General features: G+C 41.1%; 1 long non-coding RNA gene across 1 annotated transcript; it reads right to left on the minus strand.

Moving 5' to 3' along the window:
- LOC133376806 (uncharacterized) lies at positions 1–7,606 on the minus strand. The gene is made up of 4 exons (XR_009760566.1): positions 7,522–7,606; positions 5,881–5,932; positions 3,307–3,466; positions 1–2,259 (listed from the first exon to the last, which is right to left on the minus strand). It is a non-coding gene; the product is annotated as an uncharacterized LOC133376806 (long non-coding RNA).
- Positions 7,607–20,080: the final 12,474 nt, after the last annotated feature.

Raw genomic sequence — 20,080 nt, forward strand, 5'->3', positions numbered from 1 at the left:
GTCAGTCCTAACTCTTCAACCATTAGTAACCTAATGTGCACCACCAGCCATGCACAACAGAGAGGTATCGGCAGGCTTTTCGTGGAAACCCAAGGTTTGTAGTACAAAAACACAAGCAACAACAAACAACCTTTTCCTTTAGGGAAAAATGGGGGGGGGCACACCAAAGCAACACAATGAAGACTGAGCATAGTCAGTAGCTAGAGAATGCTAAGTGTCTGTTCTTGGGGTGGGAGCAGGGGACTTAGAATGGAATGGAGTATCCTGGAAGAGGTCATGACTGTAAACAGTTCATATATATATATTTGTTTACTATCCATGTTGTTTAAAAAGGATATACTCATCTATTTTGCTTTATTGGCTTTTCACATGCATTTTGGAATTTCCATGGATGCACAAATTTAAGAATATGCTATTGGGTGGGAGGGATATGACGGAGGGATGCCCATGGACCGCGTATTGCAGGAAATTCTGTGGCATTATATCTGAGCCCACGGATGTTAATGCAATTGATTATTGGTACAGGAAAACATACAGTATTGGTTTTTCAGTAGTATCTCTAATGCGGATTTGTGGAAGCAAAAATCTGCACTAGTTTGCAACGTCATATGGACAACGATGAATTAATGAGGACAGAAAGCTATAACATTGCAGATATTACAGTCATGTGGAATGGCCCTGAATGCAAGGCTTACCTCAACTGGTTGTTTCATTTCAAACGTGCATATTGTTAGTTTTGAAAACGTTTGCTGAAATATGTTGAGCTGCTCTTTGTTGTGGTGCAGGAACCTATCCCTTTTTTACTCCTACCTCTGGTACCAAAGTTTCTGTTAAAGAAATAATGTGCTTCGTTAACTGAGGTGTTAATGTGTCCCCTGACTGAAACCCTGCCAATCTGTGTTGACAGTACTAAATTATGGTTTCCTATGTTCTTCCTAACACTTGCTAGGATGCTAGGAAGTCTAAGCAGCATGTAATAGCCAAACAATTCTGATCTCAAGACACTTCCATTAGAGTTGAAATTATTTTGGGGGTGTAGGAAGATTCTCTAATAATTTCTAACTCAAAGTTTGCTTCCAAACATTATCATTTATTATTTGTTCATTCTTTTTGCTCCTTAAATCATTTTAATATCAGATAGAACAATACAGATAATATTCAGTTGTATACTAAATCTATCTTGCTAAATAATTTCCTCCAAAATACTTTGTAGGATTTGTAAAGGTATAGAAATATTACACTAGGCAAGTTGATGCGTTACATCAGAGATGGGGACCCGGGGGCCCTTCAAATGGAGTTAGATTCCAACTCCCTTCAGTCACAGCCAGCATGGCCCATGACCAGTGATAATGGGAGTTGCCATTCAATAATATCTGGTGGGAGTACACATTCCCCCACCCTTAACTGTCATCAAGTATAGAACTGGATTTGTTTGGTTTTACAAAGGAGCCTGAAACTCTGAAACCAAACTCAAAATAAAAAAAACCTGAAGATGTTGACGCTTGAAACAGTCAGATTTGAATTCTACAATTTGTACACAGCAAAATTGGGGTGGTCCATTTCACTGAACTTGTTCAAGGAGAGGAACAATTCTCCAAGAGGTGGGGCCCACCATTAGTGGTAGCAGCAGCACAGCTTATTTCTTCTTTCCCTACATATTTATTTTACAAAATATTGTGGCCACAGTGCAAACAGTTGTGTTTGCAGCCCATTATGGCCCATCTACAATGCCTCAAACCTACTACCATTCCAGGACATTCAATGTGGCGAGGACAGATGGCAGCCACCATCAAAAACAGAAATAAATGGCGGAGCATCTTCAGATAAAATTCTGCAAAGCTACCTTCCTTTTCTGGGGGAATGAGAAAAAGAAAAACCTCAGAATCTTTCCCAGAAAAATGTCTTCTGAAAAATTTTGGCTCAGCTTTAATAGTGGCCTTACTAGTTTGTGTGAGAGCAGACAAATGTACAGGAGTGGGCAACAAAGTTCATTGCTTTGACTGATGGCAAGAGATTTTCTTGCTTAGTCTTTTCTTCAGAGCTTTTTTCACCTCCTCATTCCTCAGACTGTAGATGATGGGGTTCAGCATAGGGATCACAATGGTGTAGAAGACAGACACTATTTTGTCTTGCTCCACTGCCTCCAGCCCTCCAGGCTGCACATACATAAAGGTCAAGGACCCGTAATACAGGACAATGGCAGTCAGGTGTGAGGCACAGGTTGAGAAGGTCTTCCGTCTGCCTGTGGATGACCGCATCCTAAAGATGGTGGAAATGATGTAAGTATAGGAGAAGAGAACAATCACTGCATTCACTACCACAACAAAAGTGGAGAAAACAAAGAGTACCACCTTGGAAACATAGTTGTCTGAGCAAGAGAGCCGCAGCAAAGGGGGAATGTCACAGAAAAAGGAGCTGATTTCGTTGGGTCCACAGAAAGACAATCTAAAGGTGCCACTGGTGTGGACAATGGCAGTCACAAGCCCCACCAAATAACTCCCAGCCACAAGCTGCAGACAAACCTTTTTGGCCATTGCAATAGGATAAAAGAGTGGGTTACAGATGGCAACAAAGCGATCATAAGCCATGGCAGCCAGAAGGTAGCACTCGGTCGTAGCATAGAGGGTGAATAACCACATCTGGGTTGCACATGCATTGTAGGAAATCACCTTCCTGTCTGTAAAGAGGTCATACAACAACCTGGGAATGATGATGGAAGAGTAGCAGATGTCAATGAAGGAGAGGTTGCTTAGGAAAAAATACATTGGAGACTGCAAAAGGGAATCGGTCTGGATTAGCACAATCATACCCAGATTTCCCATCAGGGTCAATAGATAAATCAGAAGGAAGACCAAAAACAAAGGCATCTCCACTTCAGAATGGTCTGAGAATCCTAAGAGAATGAACTCTGACACTTGGGTTCTGTTCACCTCTTGCATTCTTCCAGTATGCTTAGCCTTCAGTCAGGAATAAGGGCTAAAATTAGGACAAATAAGGGAATAGATTCAAAATCACAGTGAAAACCTGACATCATACCAGAGAAAACCTGACATCATACACTGGAAATATTTTTTAAAAAGTTGTGATCATTTTCACTTCTATAATTTGGAAAATATTAAAAAAAACATTTTTTTCATGTTACACAATGACCTAAATCCCTCTTACGTTAAGACAGTGCATGGCCACTCCAGTGCTGATTTTGCATTCAGTATGTGTACATTCAGTGAAAAAAGGGGATGAGGGAGGTTAGACTATGGGGTTAATGACAGTATGCTGTCATTTTCAGATGTTCTTGACTACTCTCACCTGATCAATGGCCATGTGACTAATAAATATCCAGCATCAAATGGGATTCTTCTAGCAGCCGTCTGTTGACTCTTGTTTGTTTATTTCCGTGAAGCCATCTGTTGATCCAGTCTGGCACCATTCCAGAATGGCATGATAGCACCCCATATTAACTCAGTTTCTGCAGTTGAAAGCACAAATGTTTGCATGTAGATGAGCAGCACTTCTTGACACAATTGGTGGTTCAACCCATGATCCTGGCAGTGCACCCAGTAGTAGACCCCCATGCTCCAGATGCACTTAGGTGGGGATGACGGTATGTTTGTACTAGCACAAATATGCTCATTTTGAAATACCCTTTCAACTTCACCAGTACTGAAGGGATCTAAGGTTACAGTCGAAGTGCACACGTGCTTGTGGCAGCCACCCTATTAGGGCTTATTTGGATAGTTGCATTACTACTTGTCACACACCACATGCACACAGACACACACAAGTATCTGGTGAGATCTCTGTTTGGCTTCACCTTTTAAAAATAGCAGAGTCCTGGTCAATATGGTGGCTGAAGGAGAGGGGGGACTTCTCCAGCAGTGAAAGGGTGATAAAATGTCCAGACTCACTAGGTACTAAACAATTCATTGATACATGTTCATCACACTGATTGTGAATGACTTCAGAGCAACCATATGTGAGGCTATTGAGTTAAGCTATGATTAAGAACAGTGTTTTCTGAAACTCTCACATTTTGCTATGAAATAACACTCCATCCAGGTTTTTCTTCTGAATTCGGCAGTAACAGTTCAATCAACATTTCATCCTTGACTAGAAACTCACTGGTTTCCAGCAACTCAAGTTAACCGGGGGGGGGGGGAATCGATGTTAATTAAAGTGGATCTTTGCTAGCCTTTTCTTTTAAAAAAACCACCACCACCACCTTAACAGCACAATCCAAACCCAAGATCCGCTGGGATGAGAATAGGGTTGTCAGGTCAGAAGCATCCCAAACCCTGAGATTTCTGGGATGGGCTCTACTGATGTCATGGGGCAGGCCCTAGTGATGTCATGGGGTGGGGCCCAGTGATGTCATTAAGCACGATACATTCAGCATCAACCACAGTTGCTGGGAGCATACCATTCAAACAAAAAAATTTCTCTGATTGGAAATTAAGATACAAATCTTAGTTAAATGAGGGTGTTTCCAGGTCCAGCTGAAGTGACTGAATCGTTTCTTCTCACCTGCTTTGAAAGGATGGGTAAGAAACATTTAATCTAGCCTACTTGCTTGTGACAAGGCCAGGCCAGTCACCAGAAGGCCATTGTAGGAAAAAAGGAGCCTAGTGTTGTGGAGATGTTAGATGGGAGCACTCAGGAATAAAGGTGGATGCCCCTGAAAACTGCAATTCTAAACACACTTACTAAGGGACTAAGCCCCATAGAACTCAACAGGAATTATTACTGAGTAGATATGGTTAGGATTGTGCTGTTGATAAGACTTGACTAGGGATCCTCTGAAATATTGATATCCAAACAGGGTTGGCAACCCTCTGTCTGCCTTTTAATGTGGCTGCTCCAAATGTCTTTACAGACTTGACCCTTCATTGCAGAGGGAGGTATGAGAAATGAGTAAGAGTTAAGAAGTTTCTCTACCCTTTCCTGACTACTCTATGGGCTGCTATAAACTCACTTTGGCTGCCAACCCAATTCCAGTGAGTAATAATTGACAGAGAGAAAACACACATGGTTTGGTCTGCCTTCACAGGCAGTAGATTGGGAACAACAGCAATTGAAGCCACACTTCCCAGTATGTGAATTCTCTTTTACAAGAAACAAACCATCATGCAAAGAATAAGGTGCATCATCAGTGGATTTAAGGGGGCTGAGCTGAACGCATGGAACCACACTTGTTGCTTCTATGAATGTAAGGGAGTAAGGTCAGAGGTAGATGAAATGCAATAAGAAAGAGAAAAAGATAAGACAGTGATGAGTTCCTAAATGCAATACCATACTAACCACAACCTATGAGTAAGACAAAAAACTCAGCATCCCACAACCAGTCAGGGTTCTGTATGGGAAAATATCTTGGAAGTCATTTTGATGTAACAAGGAAGTTTATGATGGTGTGGATTCCCCTGTCCCATGCTCCTATCTCATTCTCCTGCATTCCAGCCAGGTGGGCCTCTTGGCATGCTTCCTCACCTTCCCTATGTAGGATACAACAATACTGGGCTGGGAGGCTCGTTTATATGTAACATGGATGAGTCAAGGAGAGGCCCTTAATTGCCCAGATAGACCATCGATGCCAATAGCTCATTAGTGAAGATGTTTTGACACACTGCTAAGGCCTGAAAACATGGCCTTCAAGGCACATGCAATGAATCATGCTGCTACAAAACTCAAGGACACTGAACAACCGGATTGATAAACAAAGACAGAATTGTGATACCCAAATTAGAAACATCCCAATATGTATAGCTAATTAAAGTCACACGTGTAAACCTGCACCCAGATCCAGGGGCTCTTTTGGTATAAATAAGGCTCCCTTAATTCTGTTTGAGGAGATTCAACACAGACTTTAGCTGTAGTGGTGCTGTGTACCTTTTGGCCGGCTGGGATCTCACTGTTGCCGCTTGTCTAGGGCTCCTGGCAACTGAAAGAAGAATTTAAGATTATCTGTGATCAGTAGCTGCTTTTATCCTTTTTAGTGCATTGTCTGCTATAAAGCACCAGCTGCTCTAAAATAAAAGTTGTAAATCTCTCCACTGGTGTGTTCTTTGCCTTTGAAATCCCACAAACTTCTTGCTTTGGGCAAAACAGATTCCTAACCAAAACTAAAACAATCCTGGCAGCCAGTCAGATGAAGTCACGGAAATCCCCACACAGCACAACCTGACCCAGGGGCTGCAGCTGGTGTAGAATGCTGTGGGATGATTGCTGACATGAGTGAGACCCTATCAGCATATAATACCTCTGCTCTGAAATCTGCAGTGGCTGCCGATTTGCTGCCAGGCCAAGTTCAAGGTGTGCTTTCCATGTTATGGCTTTCACATAGTACTTGCTCTGTTCTTTTAAGAAATTGATCCTTTAGGGTGACACTACCTACACTTTGAAACTCCCTGCCTATTTACATTAGGCAGGCACTTCATTGTACTCATTTTGGCACCTGCTAAAAACATTTTTTTTAGGCAAGCCTACCCAGGCATGTAGAAGCTATTATGTCTTTCATCTGTTTTTAACTTATTGTTGGTTTTATTATTTTGAATGTTTTTAAATATCTGTCTTTAACCGTTTTTGCCATTAATTCCGGACAATCGTCTCTTCCAGAGATTGAATTTTGGACCTTTGGATGCAAAGCATGTGCCCTACCAATCAGCTACAGCCATGTACAAAAAGTATTTTCTAAAATTCTTCTTTTCAATTCACTAATGAATGCACAGCATACTAGGGCAGATCCACACCATGCATTTAAAGCACATTCAAAATACATTTGAAGGACATGAATCCCATCACAGAATCATGGGAACTGTAGTTTGTTAAGGGTGGTGGGAACTGTAACTGTGAGGGGGAATCTACACTTCCCAGGATACTTTGGGGGATGTCATGCTCATTAAATGCAAGTTGGATGTGCTTTAAATGTATTATGTGGATCTGCATTACTTCATAACTTTGCCTGCATATAAATCATTTTAATTAAATTTTAAAAATGGAAATAAGCTAAAGTTTACTGGGTGACCATGGGCTATGCACCATCTCTCAGCCTAATCCGCCCCTCAGGATGAAAACAACAGAGGGGAACCACGACCACCCTAAGGAAGAAGTGCCCATTTAAAATTTAGAAGAAAAAATAATTTGTGAATAATAATTTACAATCATGGTATGAAATAAGATACAAATCAAGACATAGTATGAAGAAATATTTATATAAGCATGACTGTCAAAGATGTTTCTTATTTACACAACCAGGTAAAGATATTTATAGTGCAATCCTATGCATGTTTACTCAGAAGCAAGTCCCAAGGTATTCAATGGGGCAATGTATTCAAGTCCCTCACCCCAGTCCAGCTAGGACTCAGCCAGCTCAACCAGGGATGAGGACGGTTAGCACTGCTCTGTAAATGTGGATAAATCCTTCCAGTAACAGCAACTAACCTTTTTGCAGACAAAAGACTCTTACTTTTCCTATGATTAGGCATAAAACTCAACATGTATGATAGTATCTGATTGCTGTCTCAGCCTTACCTGTGGTCAAGCAGAGTTTCCTGCGCATTGTGCACTGATTCCACAGGCTATGAAGGTTCATGCATTTTAAAGAAATTGGGGTGGTGCTTAATTGAACAGCAGGAAACTTTCCCTTGGTGGCACATCCCATGACACTCAGCTTAGACAAACCACAGGGTAATTATTACTATCACATTAGTCACATCAAATAAATGCAATGTGTGACAATGCTGATGCTTCCTTGCTCTAAACTTTGCCCCTCAGAAGTTGCTGGAGTCCAACACCCATCAGCCCCAGCCAGCATATCCATTGGTCAGGGATGATGGGAGCTGTAGTCCAGCAATACCTTGAGGGCCACAGTTTCCTCATCCCTAAAGAGATCTTCAGTTCATGCTAAGTGTGACTCTTCACTCCAGAATCTATTATGATCCTCAACAATCATAAACAATATCTTTTGTCTGTGCCTGAACTTAATAATTTAAATGAGGAGTCAGTAGGTTGGACCAAGACTTAGTCATGTGTAGTGTCGTGGAAATCAGTGGGTTTAAATTGATCTTGACTAATTTTAATCCCACTGCTTTCAGTTGGCGATATCCAGTTAAATAAATCCACTAGTGCAAGCAATCCCTCTTGTGCAATGGAATGCCTCCTCCCTTTCAAACCACTCCTCCCAAACTGTGAACTCTGCCTACTTTTGGCTCTGGCTTCATGCACCAGGCTTGCCCTTCCCATGATTACCGTTGTGTACCCCCAGCAATGTAGCCCTAGATAGATTAAAGGTTCCCAGCCCTGTCTTGTGGACATACCAAGTCAGTTTTGCTCTTTTTTCTATATTCCAAAAAGGGATAGGGGAGGGCTTTTACTCAGCTCACATTCAAAGGCAAACCTATCTAACTGGCACATTTACAGAAACAGTACAAGAAGCAATGCAAAACACAGCCATCCTTCTAAATTGGCACTTCTCCAAATTTTGCAATGCAGTTCTCCATGTAACTGTGTACACAAATGCATACAGTGGGGTAAAGTGTCCATAAAAAGGCATATATTGGTGACAATAACTTACAAAAATGCGATATATTAGGAAAATATGCTTTGCAAAAATCTGTATATTAGGAGAAATTCAAACTAAAATTCTGGTGAATTTTCATAAGGATATTTTTTAAAAATAATTTGCAAACCAATATGGAACTTTGGAGAATCTAACTTAAGACTGGAAAAAAGGGAAACGGAGAGAAACCAAAACTGACAGATTAACCCAGCCCTAAGAATTTGGAAAGCTTCAATGATGGAGAATTATGACTATACCATTTCTTCATAACTAGAATTATTGCTGAAGTTGTGAACTGGTACAAACTGTAAGGGGCAATCCAAATGCAAGATCTGCCAGGATGAGCAAGTTAGGATCTGGCGGGTCTTTGACTAAGCCGGCTGAAACCGGGCAGCATGCTCTGTGCCAACATAAGTGTCCATCCCTGGCTCAACCAGAGATATGACAGTGCAAGTCCCTCATCCAGACTCAGCTGGGGCTCAGCCAGCTCAGCCTGCTGAGCCAAGGCCAGCGTAAGTCCCAAAAAAGGGACATTCTGGGGACGTGGTGGGGCAAGACATGGAAAAGCGGACTCACATTGGATCCCACCTCCATTCAAATAAGTCATGTGACTAGTCAACTTACACCAGCAAAAATGGTGGTGTAAGTCAAGACCTATAAAATGTCTTATTTTAAAGGTTTCTTTTCCCTCTGCCAGGCTTGGGCCTGCTCAGCCAGCAGTAGCCTCACTCATGACCAGGATCTGAATCTGGAGTACTTTATGCCTGCTTAACTTAATTCCAATGGAAAAGGGAACAAAAATTACTAGTGTTCACTTCCTCATCCCATTTCCAAAATGGAAATAAATCCAGCAAATATGATTAGTATTCACTGTTGTTATTGTTTTCCATTCTCAAACAATGTGTAATCGAGGACTTCCCCCCCCCCCATTTGCATTGGCTTTTCTTTCCATTGAAGTGAATGGTGTGGAATAACATAAGAATGTAATCACATAAATTTCTGCCACAGCAAGTCAAATAATGTAGCAAGTCAAATAATGTTTTCTGGGAAGCTGAACTGTGGCAGAACAGAAACAGCACTGCATGTGACAAACACAAGCTAAAATGAAAATTGGTGTCTTCTTGCATCTCTATCCAGAACCCACTGATGGAGGAGGAGACTCACCTGAGGACATTTTCTGAAGGCTCCCTGAAATCTGGAGCTAATCCTGGTTGCCAGCCAAGCAACCAGATCTGGAATGTTGGAGTGGGTTGGTTGGTTGGTTTTCCAGCAATGCAAGTGGCAGGTTTGCTCCCCGCTAGCAAAAGCTGCCTTAGCTCTGTTCTTCTTTAGCTGTACACTTTGCGTGGATGGGCAGCTTTTCCACTGGGCTCCACCTCTAGGCCCATGAAAACCTTCTGACCTCTTCCTCCTGGCTTCACTCACCCTGGGATCAGCTCTTTGACTCAGAGGTCTCTGTCTCAGCCCCCATCCACAAATTTGAAATAAGTAGTTATAACAAAACTTTGTCAACTCCTACACGTGATAGTCCCTTGAACTTTCCTTCACTCTGCTTTTCAGTTTCAGTTTCTGTTATGTTCTTTACCCAGCCAACAATAATCTGCCTGAACTAAAAATTAATAATTTGTTTATTCTGCCATAATTGTAATGAGTAAAGCAGAATTGGGTGCTTATTGCTATTGGGTGAAAGAGAGAGATAACTTAAAAATGATCTGAAAAACTGGCGACCCTAAGTTACCATTTACTCTTTTCAAGCACTCACTATACTCACAATCATACTGGCTATTTTTTTTATTTTCCTTGAGTACTTGATTGCAAAAGATAAAAACAGCCCTAGAGGAATAGAAATCTTGCTGGCTGGCCACCTAGGCTGTAACTCAGGTCTAATTTCTGATTTTCCCAATATGTGGAGCTCAGCATGAGGCCTTGTCAGTGTTTCTGGACAGAAAAATCAACTCAGCAACCAGGGGAAAAAATCCAATTGCTTTCCATAATTAGTTTTCAATTAGTTAGTTAGTTCTTTATATATCAACCAGTTAAAAGGTTTTCCCTAGGTTGTCCAACAGGAACAAAAATCTAAAGGTCAGGAACAAGACTAGAAGGGGGAACCCTCAAGGAAGAGTTAACAAACACATCCTAAAGTATTTATACTTTAGTACTGAGATAGCTAATGCAGCATCAAAGCCGAGCTCAGGAACCCATTATCATGACCAAAGTAGTTCATTTCATGAAGAATCAGAGCACAGGAAGAGACCTCAGGTGAAAGAAGACTGTAGCTATAGTCAAAGTCAAGGTTTTGAGTCAACTATTCCTGGGGATCTCTCAGAAAAGTGTGAAACCGTTCAACAGATGAAACTTCATTCATGTAAGTTAACACGCTTGGTGGATGGAGGAGGAGTGAGGGGGAAGGTCACTGCCTTTCCTTTCCCTGGGACTGCCCTCATGTCCTCTCCACCAGTGAGTGGGTGAAATTTGCTGGTACTATGCACCTATCCCCCGCCCACTGCCCCATCTACAAATATGGCTGCCTCACCAAACAAGGAAAGCTAGCTACAGGGCTGATTCCCAGGCAGCATGGGACTGAAAGGAATTGTAGTCCAGTCATCTGGAGAACATCAGGTTGGAAAAGGCTGCACTGGCATTTACTAATGGAATGTAATTGTGTATATTTTTAATAGAAAACACAATTGAAGCTAGGGTTGTCTGGTCTCCCATTTTTGCCTGGACACTCTGGATTTTTGGGGTCCTCTCTGGGTCTTTGGGCGAGTCACCCTAATCTCTGAACTCTCAGCTATCTTTTATCCCCAAAAATTAGGTTTCTAGGTGGCCTGATACATGAATGAATGAAATATTTATTAGTCAATAGACCTTCAAGTCGGAAAAGATACAAATATTAGTATAAAATACATAAGAACATCCCGTCAAAGGACATTAAAACTTATTTAAATAGATATTAATAAAATGTACTTAAACAGATTAAAATGATTAATTGATTAATCCGATCTGATTATCTCCTTAGATCGATATCTATACACAGTAAAGTCGTATTAGGATAAAATTAAATTGTTTATAAGATGGGATAAAGCCTAGATTCCCAGCCTCTAATTTAAGGGTAGGGAAAATTCTTCCTTATCTGTATGGCTGTGTTGATAAATTTGGCCACAGTCAAGGTGATCTTTTCGTTGTGGCCCTGTAGAACAATTATTAGTAATGCTTCAATTGAACGGCCGGGAAGTTTTGATATAATTGGTAAGAGAAGATCTTTTCTAGGTTTCTCATATAGTTTACAAGAGAATAGAACATGGGAGATGGTCTCTATTTCTGAGTCATTACAAAGACAGTACCTGTACATTCTCTGTATTTTTTTATATCTACCGGAGAGAAAGTTTGATGGTAGGACGTTGAATCGGGCTAGCGTAAATGCCCATCTGTATTTAGGGACGGATAACCAGTATAGGTATTTCATCCCTTCTGAATTTGGAATAATATTCATGCCCAAGGCCCTCAGAGAACAAGGACCATTCATTGAGCTTATTATAGACTGGTTGTCGATGTCTATTAGTCTAGATTTAACCATGGTTCTAGCATTATTATAGTCCAAATCTAATATTTCTGAAGGGTGGAGACCCATCGATTTTAGCTTCTCCGTAACCTTCGCTGTCCATGTTACATTCGATAATGGGTCATTTAAAAAGCAGGCCAGGTAAGATTCAGATGTTAGTAATTTATAACAACGGATCCAGAAGTAGATGATATGTTTCCATATAAGGCAGGACAAGGAGTTCATCCCAGCTTCTAATAATAAGGAAGCTCCTGAAACGCAGCTAGGGACTCCAAATAGAGATCTTAGTGCAGAGTATATTATTCCATCCAAATTTCCTTTATAATAAGGAAACCAGACGGGGGCACCATAAGTCAACATTGGGATGATTTTAAATTTTATAAGCCGTATTGCTGCCGGGATGTATTTTCCTCCGTTAGTGAAAAGAAATCTTATAGTTGCCCCGAGATTTTTATTTGCCTTAGCTTTTAAATAAAGAATATGGGAATTCCATAGTCCAGTCTCGTGGAACCAGATCCCCAAATATTTGTACGAATTAACCTGTTCAATTATTGTGTGGCCCATCTTCCAAATGTGTCTGTCTTTTCTTCTCGAGAATATCATGATCTTAGATTTGACATAATTTATCTCTAGAGAATTTTCCTTGCAATAGGAGTTAAATCTCGTAAGTAATCTATTGAGTCCAAGGCGAGTTTGAGATATTAACACCGTATCATCAGCGTATAATAGTATTGGAACTTTTGCTGCTCCTACTTTGGGGGCATGAAATTGACTGTCCTCCAAAATAGTAGGGAGGTCCGCCAGATAAAGGTTAAACAACATTGGGGCTAGTACACACCCTTGTCTCACTCCCTGTGTAGATGGAATTTCATTTGTAAGATGGCCCTGATGGTTGCAGCGGATCTGAACTGTAGTGTTTTGATATAGAGTTACTATCAGCTGTAATAGTCTCTTATCAATGTGGTAAGAAGCTAATTTGTTCCACAGGCGTTCGCGGCAGATGGAATCGAATGCTGCTTTTAAGTCTATAAACGCTACATACAGTTTGCCGCGTTTTGGCTTAATATGTCTGGAAACTAATTGTGACAATAAAAGACAGTGGTCTGTGGCAGACTGGCCCGATATAAAACCTATCTGGGCTTGATTTAGAATGTTATTAGATTTAACCCAAGTGTTCAAAATTGTACTCAGGAAGGTAGCATATACCTTTCCCACCACAGACAACAGACTGATAGGTTGGTAATTAACTGGGTCGTCTCTGGGGCCTTTCTTATGTATTGGGATTATATATGCCTTGAGCCAGGAGGTAGGGATTCTACCTGTATTATTGATTGTTGTAAAAAGAGTAGCAAGCCTGGGTGCCCACCAAGTAATACCACTTTTAAGAAGTTCTGGGACAATCCTGTCAGGGCCAGCTGCTTTGCCATTTTTTAGGTTCAAGACAATTTCAGCAACCGTTTCAGGTTCTACAGAGGCCCATTCAGGTGTTACACTAGTGCCAATTGGTAATAATGTGGTGTTTAGTGTTTCTGTACTATTAAACACCTTGCGATAATGTGATTCCCAGATTTCTGCAGTAATATAACTATTATTGCTAGCTATTTGGTTAGAAGAAGCCCCAGATACAATTTGCCAGAATAGTTTGGAGTTGCGAGTAGCAATGGCTACTTCAAGCAATTGCCATGATTTTCTTATTTCATCCTGTTTTTTATTGCCTATGAGTTTCTTATAATCTTTACGTAATTTATAAAAAATGGGTGGTAGATGTCTTTCGTTATTTCGTCTATAATTACGGTAAACTAGTACCAGCTCCTTTTTTAGAAGTTGGCATTCCTTATCAAACCATTTGTTCTTTGGAGTCTTTTGATGTGAAGGTCTGAAAGGGCCTTCTACATATAACTTTGAAATAATTAGACTGGCTAATTGTTCGTAAATATCTAAACCCTTAGGCGAAATACCCAATGAGTCAAACCGTAATGTCAGTAGGCTAATCTGGGGAGATAATACAAGTTGTTCAAATTTTTGAAGATGCTGGGGAGTCCAGTTAGCTCTTTTATAGATATCCGGAGTTGTTATAGTTGTGCATAACTCAGGTTGAATTGTTAGATAAACATTCTCCCGAACCCTAAGGGAATATTCGAGGGGCAAATGGTCACTGTCCATACGGTCAGCAACTTTAAGGTGATGACCTAGTAGTTCCTTCCTATGGGGAATAATTATGTAATCTACAACACTTGACCCAAGGGGGGAAGGTCTGATACATGAGATATACACCAAAATGTCAGCCCCCCCCCGCAACTTCTGTTAAATGAGCTCGTGGCTGGCTGCTCTAACCCCTCCCTTTCAGGTTTGTAGACAATAAGTGATGTCAGGGTTGTGATAGACCATGGATTTGTTGACCTCTAGGCAGTAGCTAGACCCCATTGCAGGGCCAGAAAACTTGTTTTTCTCTCTTATCTGAAGATCTCATAAATTGTGTAGGAGTCAAACAAATTTAAATTTTCCTTGGTGGCTGAACATTGGTGTATATTTTTTTAACATCATGGACATCACAGCTAAAGCTAGAATTCTGTTTGGCTGCTTTGCATTGTTAATCACTTGGCTTCGCAAGTAGCAAAAGGTAAGGAGCTGATCATGGATCTTTGCAGAGCTATCTTGAGTTTCTGAGAGCTTTACTAGAGCAGCAATCACCATTTCTGTTGGCAGAAACCTGTTGGGAAACAGCTAACAAGGAACACTACATAGTGAAATGATGGAGTAAAGTTTTATTAAAACAAAGAAATGATCAGCACACCAAGAAGAGAACCAGGAGAGAAGTTATTGGCTTGTCATCCAAAACCACCTGTTTAATTGACCAAAACACTTACTGTACTTCAATGCAACAGGGCTGTCCTGCTACCCATTGCTGAGATTTGCGGAGCATAAAGTATTCTCTCTTGTTTTGATCAAACAGCAAAACGTAGTCTATAAAATTGTGTGAACTATTTGGTGAATTGACCAGATGTTATGCATGAAGTGGGTTCATGGCATTCATGTTTTTTAGATTCTGTCCCTCCATTCTCCAAACTTATATACCAACAGTGAATTCATTCTTCAAGTGGTCAGTCCTAACTCTTCAACCATTAGTAACCTAATGTGCACCACCAGCCATGCACAACAGAGAGGTATTGGCAGGCTTTGGGGTTTGTAGTAAAGAAAAACAAACAAAAACAAACAACCTTTTTCTTTAGGTGAACAAAGCTGGGGGGACACGCAAAAGCAACACAATGAAGACTGAGCATAGTCAGTGGCTAGAGAATGCTGAGTGTCTGTTCTGGCATGCGAAGGAAGTAGAATGGAATATATATACATCTACATATACACGTGTGTGTGTGTATGCAACATTTAAATAATTATGTTATTTGTTTACTATTGTTGCAGGAGCCCAACTGGGCTAACTCCTGCTAAGTTCAATGCTGGGAGGCCCTAATCAAACTCTCAAGACAACGAATTGATACTTTGATCAGAAGCCTTTATTTGCAAGCAATTGCCTGGGAGTTTACTCAGAGATAATAATCTCAGTGCAAGCTCCCCTTCATGCTCCACACATCATCCTTAGATACTGTTTGCAAGGTTACATGGATTACACAAGTCTCACATGATGATACATAAACATGCGTCAGTCAAACCAATAACTTGGCACATATATTCCTTAATTGGCATAACTTCTTTTCTACGAAATATGCATGTCAATATAACTTTTTGCTTCCTTTCACATACAGATTACTCCCATTTCCCCCCCTCTTATTTCCTTTATACTCCCCTTGATAATATGTGGCCTTGTCAGCAAGCATTTGGTACATTATAACTCTTAACTTTTGCCCTACTTCCTTTCCCAACCTTATAAGCGCAGTTTGAGCAATATGCATAACAATATTGAGGCCTAGCCATTTTGGAGAGCTCACAAAAGCCTGAACCAATATTTAATTTCCACAACACTATCCATACTGTTTAAAAGCAACATACTCATCTATTAACTTTTCCTTTATTTCCTTTTCACATGCTTTTTCAGAAGTTTTTTTTAATTCTCACACATGCACAGGTTTGTGAATGTGCTACTGGGTGGGAAGGATAGGATGGAGGAATGCCCATGGACCACCTATGGCAGGAAATTCCACCGCATTGCGTCTGAGCCCATGGATGTTAATGTGATAGTCAGTACAGGAAAACATTTTGGTTTTTCTGTGGTATTTCTAATGTGGATTTGTGAATGAAAAAATCCACACTAGCTTGCAACATTGTATGGACAACAGTGAATTAATGAGGACACAAATCTATAACATTGCAGATTATGTAGTTGTATGGACAGGCCCTGTATACAAGGCTTACCTGACCTGGCTGTTTCATTTCAGACATGTGTTTTATTAGGTTTGAATAAAAAGTTTGCTGAAATATGTTGAGCTGCTCTTTGTGATGTTCCTGTATTAATGTATATATGGTAAGTGCTGTTTGTGTAGAAGATACATGGTAAGTGGAATGAAAGAGGAGGGGGGAGTAAATGAGCAGTAGAATGCTGGATGATTGGCTGAGTGTTTGAATGGCTGGGAGTATAAATGGAAGAATGACAGTTGAATCTGGGTGGAGAATCTGTGGTGAATCTGGGTGGACGTTGCTGAGAAGTGTTTGGTGGTGTTTGGAGGTGGATGTCAGGAGCGTGTGGAGAAAGAGAGAGTGGGAGTTCTAGTTCATGATAAGTCAAGTATCACAGAAATAGATGAAACCATATGCTTAAGTACCATTAGAAAAGTAACCTTGTTATCTCTGTTATTTAATAAAAACTATATTTGGTTTACCAAAGGCCTGATCCTTGGCTGGGGTTTCACAGACCAGAAGGGAGGGTAAGGTAATGACCAAGGCTGAAGGGAAACAGTAACAAATGGTGGCAGCGGTGAAGAGGAGATTATAACATTCATAAGTATCTAGAGCAACCCTGAGTTATGAGTTATCTGCAGTGATACAAGGGGGTTGGGGACAGCTTAAGCACGCAGTCACAGAGGTAACCTGATTGAGAGAGACTCAGGCAGAGTCTCTGGGGATACTGGTTATAGGACGTGACTGGTGGTGCTGCCTAGCAGGGGGATCTGGTGAGGTCTATGCTAGAGCGGAGAGAGAAAGCATAAAAAAGGACAGTCCGGACTGGTGGAGTCCCTGGTGGTGCCTAGTGACAGGCAGTAGCCACGAGCAGGTAGGAACCTGACAGGGAGAGCCAGGGAAGGGCGTCACACTCCTCTTTGTTGTGGTGGAGGAACCTATCCCTTTTTTCCCATGTTACTCCTACCTCTGGTACCAAAGTTTCTGTTAAAGAAATAATATCCAGGAACACATGTGCTTCATTAACTGAGGTGTTAATGTATATGTATGTATGAATAAATAAAGACAGCAGCCACAAACTATTTTGAAGAGGTTTTGAATTGTATCCATTTATTTCTAGCAGCCTATAAGGCAGTACTTATGAGCCGCTTGGGGAATGGTCATTGGTCAGGGACAGAGCATCTGCTTTTCATGCAGAATGTCCCAGGTTCAATTTTCAGGTCGGACAGGAAGTGTCCCCTGCCTGAAACCCTGCCAATCTGTGTTGATAATACTAATCTAGATATACCAGTGGTCTGACACAGTATAAGGCAGCTTCCTATGTTCTTCCTAACACTCTCTTGGACATCTAAGTATCATGTTTTAGCCAACGATTATGATTTCCAGACACTTCCATTAGAGTTGGATGATAAGGGAGTCAAAGGTGTACTAAAGAACGATAAGGAGATTGCAGAGAAGCTAAATGAATTCTTTGCATCTGTCTTCACAGTGGAAGATATAGGGCAGATCCCTGAACCTGAACTAACATTTGCAGGAAGGGATTCTGAGGAACTGAGACAAATAGTGGTAACGAGAGAGGAAGTTCTAAGCTTAATGGACAATATAAAAACTGACAAATCACCGGGCCCGGATGGCATCCACCCGAGAGTTCTCAAAGAACTCAAAGGTGAAATTGCTGATCTGCTAACTAAAATATGTAACTTGTCCCTTGGGTCCTCCTCCATGCCTGAGGACTGGAAAGTGGCAAATGTAATGCCAATCTTCAAAAAGGGATCCAGAGGGGATCCCGGAAATTACAGGCCAATTAGCTTAACTTCTGTCCCTGGAAAACTGGTAGAAAGTATTATTAAAGCTAGATTAACTAAGCACATAGAAGAACAAGCCTTGCTGAAGCAGAGCCAGCATGGCTTCTGCAAGGGAAAGTCCTGTCTCAGTAACCTATTAGAATTCTTTGAGAGTGTCAACAAGCATATAGATAGAGGTGATCCAGACTTTCAAAAAGCGTTTGACAAGGTACCTCACCAAAGACTTCTGAGGAAGCTTAGCAGTCATGGAATAAGAGGAGAGGTCCTTTTGTGGATAAGGAATTGGTTAAGAAGCAGAAAGCAGAGAGTAGGAATAAACGGACAGTTCTCCCAATGGAGGGCTGTAGAAAGTGGAGTCCCTCAAGGATCGGTATTGGGACCTGTACTTTTCAACTTGTTCATTAATGACCTAGAATTAGGAGTGAGCAGTGAAGTGGCCAAGTTTGCTGACGACACTAAATTGTTCAGGGTTGTTAAAACAAAAAGGGATTGCGAAGAGCTCCAAAAAGACCTCTCCAAACTGAGTGAATGGGCGGAAAAATGGCAAATGCAATTCAATATAAACAAGTGTAAAATTATGCATATTGGAGCAAAAAATCTGAATTTCACATATACGCTCATGGGGTCTGAACTGGCGGTGATCGACCAGGAGAGAGACCTCGGGGTTGTAGTGGACAGCACGATGAAAATGTCGACCCAGTGTGCGGCAGCTGTGAAAAAGGCAAATTCCATGCTAGCAATAATTAGGAAAGGTATGGAAAATAAAACAGCCGATATCATAATGCCGTTGTATAAATCTATGGTGCGGCCGCATTTGGAATACTGTGTACAGTTCTGGTCGCCTCATCTCAAAAAGAGTTGGAAAAGGTTCAGAAGAGGGCAACCAGAATGATCAAGGGGATGGAGCGACTCCCTTACGAGGAAAGGTTGCAGCATTTGGGGCTTTTTAGTTTAGAGAAAAGGCGGGTCAGAGGAGACATGATAGAAGTGTATAAAATTATGCATGACATTGAGAAAGTGGATAGAGAAAAGTTCTTCTCCCTCTCTCATAATACTAGAACTCGTGGACATTCAAAGAAGCTGAATGTTGGAAGATTCAGGACAGACAAAAGGAAGTACTTCTTTACTCAGCGCATAGTTAAACTATGGAATTTGCTCCCACAAGATGCAGTAATGGCCACCAGCTTGGATGGCTTTAAAAGAAGATTAGACAAATTCATGGAGGACAGGGCTATCAATGGCTACTAGCCGTGATGGCTGTGCTCTGCCACCCTAGTCAGAGGCAGCATGCTTCTGAAAACCAGTTGCCGGAAGCCTCAGGAGGGGAGAGTGTTCTTGCACTCGGGTCCTGCTTGCGGGCTTCCCCCAGGCACCTGGTTCGCCACTGTAAGAACAGGATGCTGGACTAGATGGGCCACTGGCCTGATCCAGCAGGCTCTTCTTATGTTCTTATGTTCTTATGTTCTTAAGAGTTGAAATGATTTTGGAGTGGGAGAAGATTCTCTAATAATTTCTAACTCAAAGTTTGCTTGCAAACATTATTTATTATTTGTTAATTCATTTTGCTCCTTAAATCATTTTAATATAGTATAGAATAATACCGATAATATCCAGTTGTATACTAAATCTAGTTTGCTAAATCATTTCTCCCAAAATACTGTTACATTTGTGGGATTTCTAAAGGTATAAAAGTATTACGCTTGGTAAATCGATGTTTTACATCAGAGATGGGGATCCAGAGACCCTGTAAATGGAGTTGGGTTCTGACTCCCATCAGTCACAACTAGCGTGGTCCATGGCCAGTGATACTGGGAG

This window comes from Rhineura floridana, chromosome 2 (assembly GCF_030035675.1).
Source record: "Rhineura floridana isolate rRhiFlo1 chromosome 2, rRhiFlo1.hap2, whole genome shotgun sequence".
Taxonomy (NCBI): Eukaryota; Metazoa; Chordata; class Lepidosauria; order Squamata; family Rhineuridae; genus Rhineura; species Rhineura floridana.